The sequence below is a fragment of the Pinus tabuliformis genome, chromosome X, assembly GCF_031772625.1.
Source record: "Pinus tabuliformis cultivar Carrire ecotype Pingquan chromosome X, CPIR1, whole genome shotgun sequence".
Classification (NCBI taxonomy): Eukaryota; Viridiplantae; Streptophyta; class Pinopsida; order Pinales; family Pinaceae; genus Pinus; species Pinus tabuliformis.
The window spans coordinates 1433944259-1433950828 of record NC_142308.1 but is presented as its reverse complement, the minus strand read 5'-3'; the positions used below and the strand labels follow the sequence as shown (position 1 = coordinate 1433950828).

Genomic DNA, 6570 nt, shown 5'->3' with positions numbered 1-6570 from the left:
TCAAAAGACTATTGGCAAGCTGTAGTCCAAGAAAATTCACTATCCTTAGCTAGAAGTCAAAAAATAGGAGTAGTTATCTTAGAAAAAAATTCAATGAATCTCCTATAATAACTAGCATGTCCTAAAAATCATCTTACTTCCCTTTGAGTTTTGGGTGCAGGAAGACGCAGAATGATTTCGATCTTTGCTGGATCAACCTGGATACCTTTAACAGAAATCAAATGGCCAAGTACTATTTCCACATTGCACATTAATCTACATTTCTTGTCAGTCAAGGCAAGATGGGCTTCCTGACAGTGAAGAAGTGCTTTTTCCATACTTTTGAGAGCTTCCTGAAAAGAATCACCAAACATAGAAAAGCCATCCATATAAATTTCTACAAATTCTAGATCAACAAAAATGGCCAGCACTGCCCTTTGAAAGGTAATTGGGGCATTACATAAACCAAAGGGGAACATTGTATAAGCAAATGTACCCTATGGTCATGTAAAAGTAGTTTTATCTTGATCTTCAGGTGCAATTTGTATCTGGTTATAACCATTGAAGCCATCCAAAAAGGAAAAGTATTTATTTCCTGCAAGGGGATCAGGATCTTGGTCAATAAAAGGGAGAGGTAAGTAATCTTTGAGAGTGGCTTTGTTTAATTCTCAATAATCAATACAAATGTGCCATCTTCCATCTTTCTTAGGTACTAGCACTAATGGAGAGACCCACTGACTATCAGAAATAGGATGGATAAACCCAACATCCAAGAATTTTTGTACTTCTTCCTTCACAATATCTCTTAGACCTAGATTCATTCACCTTTGGGGTTGGCGAATAGGTCGGGCTCCTTCTAGAATATAGATGTGATGTGTACAAGTTTCAGGGGGGATTCCTTTCATATATTCATAGCCCCATGCAAAGGCACTAAGATGGTTTTGCAACAAATTCACAAGCTGCTCTCACTGAGATGAGTCCAAATATGAACTAATATACAAGGATTTACTAGGGCTAATCTCAACAAGAGTATTATTAAGCTCAGGAGTACTCAAGGGGGTGGCCGGATGCAGCTGCACAGAAGAATGAGAATCATGGTTATCTTGAAAATCTAGGCTGAAGATCTGGCTCAATAGCTCAAAATTAGGCATAGCGTCTAGATTATTTGGGAAATATTGAATCTCATGTTCTTGTGAAGAACCAGTATGCTGATGGATGAAGGAAATGGGGTGAGTCTCCTCATCACTGCTCTCATCTAACCAGAGAGTATCTCGAAGGTCCTGAATGGATCTTGCATGGGGGTATAAGGTAACCTTCTTCCTAGATTCCCCGTGTGAAATATACATATCACCGAAGCAACATCCAATATATGCATCGGCTGTAGCAAGCCATGGTCGACCCAAGATCAAGGGATGTCCTCCTACTGGGTTCTTTGGCTGAAGCACAATGAAATTATTAGTATATTCCCAAGAATCTAATGAGATGATCACATCGTCTAGTACTCCTTCTGGCTTCATTTTAGATCTGTCTGCTAATTCAAGCACAGCGGGAGTAGGGTGAAGATGAGATAACTGAAGTTGATCCATGGTTTGCTTATTCATGACATTAATGGTTGCTCCGTGTAAATTTTTGGTATGTTCTATGCTAGAGAAATTTATTTAAATTTTCACAGTTAGCAATCACATCGGCATTACGATAAACTTCAGATAGAACATGAATATAATATGTAGAAGACAAGCCAAGACAAGAGGTCACAAGATATGGCACAAGCCAGGGACAAACCCCAAAATGTGTGGGGAAATCCTTTGATCAAATCTTCTTTTATCTTCAAAGTTCAGCAGAGAGAGAGAGAGAGAGAGAGAGAGAGAGAGAGAGAGAGAGAGAGAGTACAATTACAACAGAAGTCAACACTTTGACTTGTCTAGATCTAAGCATAGATCATCTTCTATAACAATGACATCAGTTGAAGACATTCTACTTCAACTGATTCTCCAAGGTGACTCCTTCACCTATCATCGTGCTGCATCTGGTTCTCTTGCTGTACCACTCATACTGCACCATACTGCACTAATCACATCGCTCATGTTCATGATCTTATCCATCATCATGCTGCCCTTCATTTCCATGATCTCATGCTGCCCATGTCCATGATCTTATCCATCATGCTGCCCATATATCTCATGATGTTGTCCATATTCATTATGGTTTCTATATATCTCATGATGTTGTCCATATTCTGCATAGAGTTTCTTTTATGTCATGCCATTCCATGACATTGATTATGCTGACAGAATTCCATTGAAGATGGTTACAACTGTGTCATCATTGCTGCCCCTCAAAGATGACAACGTATATATCTAGCACCCTTATATTTGACTGCGGCTCCCACTGTGACTTACCCTGCAGCTTACTGTGGCCTCATGTCCTTATGACTGTGGCTTCCCTTACTGCATAAACACATTTCCTGAGTGTCCCTGATGCCAACATATTCGAGTCTCTACAGCTGCATTAAATATTTAGCGTGTTTGACAGCGTGTATATATTATACTTCTCATATGCGTTGTGTATACCATACTATGCGTAGATATTGAGTTCATTACAGCGTATGGACTGCATGGAGTTACCACACTATGCATAGATATTACAGCGTATGCATGGAGAGAGTGTTGACATGTATGTTTTCCAATGTATGATTGCGTTCCAATGTCTGCATTTCATGTATACTGCGTATGACTGTATATATACTGCGTATGCGTTTTAATGTCTTCGTTTCATGTATACTGTGTATGACTGTATATATACTGCATATGCATTCCAATGTCTGCATTCCAATATCTGTGTATCATGTTTAGACTTTCCACAACACCCGGAACGACCTCGTGTTCCAAACCAGCGTACTCGCCCTCGGTGTTCTCTCTGAAGATGACGATGTTCACATTATCGTGCCTGGTGGGGAGGCCGGGGAGATTCGAACAGTGAACAAGGGAAGCGAAAAGATCCAATTCTTTCCTCATCTGGACATTGAGGGAGCTGACACCTCCCCCCACAGGGGTGGGGAGGCCGCCCTTCAAACAGACCTTGTTCCGCCTAATTGATTCAATGACCTCTGAGGGGACTCTGTCCATGGAGGAATGCATGTCGTAAGTTTCGAAGTAAACAGGGGCGTGCATGGCCTTCATGACATCCACAACGGCTCCCGTCACCAAGGGCCCGATGCCCTCTCCCGGTATCAGGGTCACCGCCCTCGGGGCTCCGTCCCCGGGCCGAGGCATGTACGTTACGCCTCGACGATGACACTCATTCTTCAATGGTTCCGCTACCATTCTCGATCTCAGTAGGCGTGAAGCTATCTTGGTGGCCATGTCCCCTGCGATCGGATCGCCCCGCCTTGTGTTTGGATCTAAATCATAATGCTACTGCAGTTAGGGCATCATAGCAAATACTCTTAGAATTTTATCCTTCTCCAAAAACCCAGACGTGGGGAGGAGATCACCTAAAGAGTGTGTCTAAATGACATCAAATCCTCTTATATTTATACTAAAATGAGGGTGATAAATAGACACGACGGTTGGGCTTCTAGAGCCTACATAAGTGCTGGTCGGCTTGATAATAATTACATAAACAAAATAAATTCATATGTCCATAAATACTTATCAGAATCAGATGATCTTTGGATCAATCCTACACCTCTCGACGAGAGGGATCCAATAAAAATATCAGCTGCTTTAAATGAGCTGACCCACATGGAGTTTGGCCCTAGTTTCCAATTTAACACTCCCTCTCAACTAGGGGGAACTCCATCTCTTGATCCATATGTCCGACTATACTATCTCTGCCATCAGTGCCCTACATTGCTCTGCCCATCTTTACTCAGCTCTGCTGGCTCTGCTCTACTCTGCTTAGATCTGTTGGCTTTGCTTTTCTCTACTCAACTCTCCTGGCTCTGCTAGCTCTGCTCTGCTCATCTCTGTTGGCTCTGCTAGCTCTGCTTTGCTTAGCTCTGCTGGCTCTGCTATCTCTGCTCTGCTCAGCTCTGCTGGCTCCGCTAGCTCTGCTCTACTCAGCTCTGCTGAGTGCTACTTGTTCTGCTAGCTCTACTCTACTCAGCTCTGCTGAACTATGAAGAAGAAGAATTGATCGAGAATGTCTCATACCATTCTCCACTGACCGGAAGTCAGACTCAGAGTGCATAACGCTGGTCCCAGACCAGTCTCAACCGACCCGAAGTCAGCATCATAGTATGTACTACTCTCACTGGTCCCAGACCAGTCCTGCACTGACACGAAGTCAGTCTCAGAGTATGTACCACTGGTCCCAGACCAGTCCTAGCTGACCCAAAGTCAGCGTCATAGTATGCACAACTCCTACCACTGGTCCCAGACCAGTATCATTGATCCCAGATCAATGGAGGACATCCTAGCGTAGGGAGTACGGTAGATACAACGATGTGTCCATCGGTACTACTATGGTCCCTAACTTCATTTCCTTGCTCATTGATCACACGAGTGGTACTTCCCATGAGTCCCAGACTGCATGGGTAGGATGCATCGATAGGAGAACTTAATCAATCCTATTCTCATAGGAGAACACCTCAATCGAGGCCGCCATGGAGAACACATTAATCCAGGCCTCACAGGAGAACACATCAATCCTGCTACACAGGAGAGCAAATCATCCCGTTCCACAAGAGAGCGAATCATCTTGTCCCACAAGAGAGCGAATCATCTTGTTCAGTGTGCACCACTATGGGAAGGTGAGTCACCCTGTGGTCGTATGTTGCTCCAATAGAACTGCAAGCCCCCCAAAACTCCCAGAGCTCAATCTATGCAACATGCAGGACCCTTTTACAAAGGTCTCTCGACGACTCCAAGTCGTTCAGGAAAATCACAAATTTTATCTTTCCTCAGGGCTATGTCCTGTACATCATCTCAATGCGATGGAGCCTCCTTGCTCATCGACTTTCCATATCCTAGATAAGGTAATATATGATGTCTTTCTGCTGGAGCAATTGTCAAATACAGGATTCCTCAATTATCGAATCACACCTCTGGTTGTCACAGAGAAAAACAGCTAACATAAGAAATTCCGCAACCATGCAGCTTCATACGCGATCATACTCGTAGCCATGTATTCGGTCTTGGCGAAGCTTATAGTGACTGACTTCTGCTTCCTACATTGAAGCAGAATCCAAAGAGAACCAACACTGAAAAGTGCTCTGGTGATCGTCCACACTGCCTGCCCACTCATCATTTAAATAATCATGTGGTTTCATATTTCCGGCAGTGTTTCTCAATCCATGACAGATTGTGCCCTGAAGATATCTCAGAGGATTCTTGGCACCAATCCAGTGAGGTTCAACCAAATATGAGCTCACCATGCTAACTGCAACACATATGTCTGGACGAAGGTTCTCCAAGAACATCAACGCGAATGAGTTTATGAAACTCAGAGGCATTTCCCAAATCAGGTACGACATCACTACCATATAACTTCTTGAAATTTAAAACCCTCGAGGTAGTTACAAGCTTGCAGCTTATCTTCCCACATTCAGAATCCAACTCCCTCTGTCTCCTATAAATGAGAGGGTCTGCACCTGCTAGACATAGGTTCCGGTATGAGAGGTTTATCATCCACAACCTTTGAGTAATGGTTTGGATCGGTTTCACTCCTAGTGAATCTCAACTGCATTAGATAGCTATCAATCCTCTCATACTACGCCCGAGGTGTTTTGCTTCAAGCCATAGAGGGCTTTCTTCCACCTGAATACATGAGATTCCCGATCATGAGTCTCAAACTCCTCGGGTTGTTCCAAACCTGTGAACCTGCTGCATGAGGGGAATGGTCCCCTTATAATATTTTCCTTCGGTACATTTCAGACATGTACCTTCATGCTTCTTTTTGAATTTAGGCATCCTAGTCACGATCTGTCTCACAGATCTCAGGTGCTGAGTCAATGGACATGGTCCCCAATGGACTTCCTGCAACTTGATACAACCCTGAACTCAAAAACATCTTAAAAAGATCTATTTTCAAACATGTACCTTTCCATCGACAAGTGCCTCCTTGTAACCTTTCACTTCCATTTCCGAGATGGACATCAGGTTCTTCTTGCGATCAGGTACATAAAAGAGATTCTTGGGTTTCTTGTTTTCGCGGAGGAGTCGACCATTTCCTTAATGACCTGCATTACTAGTCATTCTTTTGATCATTGAATATGTCCCAAGAATTATTGTTATCTTCATGAAGGGATGTGTCTCTGCCATTCGAACACTCCTTCGCATAACGACCAAACTTATTTCAACAAGGCATCCGCCTTTCCTTCCACCCTTAGATCCGAACTTCCCGATGAAGTGATCTTAAGATGGACCATCATAATCTTCCACTGCGCCATTCTGCTAACATTCTCTGCTTTGACTTCACCCTAGGTGAATTATGAGGAACCCATTGATCCTTCTGTCTTGTCCCAACCATCTTCGGTGATTGCTCTTTCACTCTTTCTTGGGCATTGTCTTCACCTTAGCTCTAATACCATGTTAATTTTTGGTATGTTCTATGCTAGAGCAATTTATTTAAATTTTCACAATTAGCAAT

The 6570-nt window shown here is 43.1% G+C and overlaps 1 pseudogene; it reads right to left on the bottom strand.

Annotated features, from left to right (window-relative positions):
- Positions 1–2750: 2750 nt before the first annotated feature.
- Positions 2751–3363, bottom strand: LOC149145406 (isocitrate dehydrogenase [NAD] regulatory subunit 1, mitochondrial pseudogene; annotated as a pseudogene).
- Between the last annotated feature and the right edge of the window lie 3207 nt (positions 3364–6570).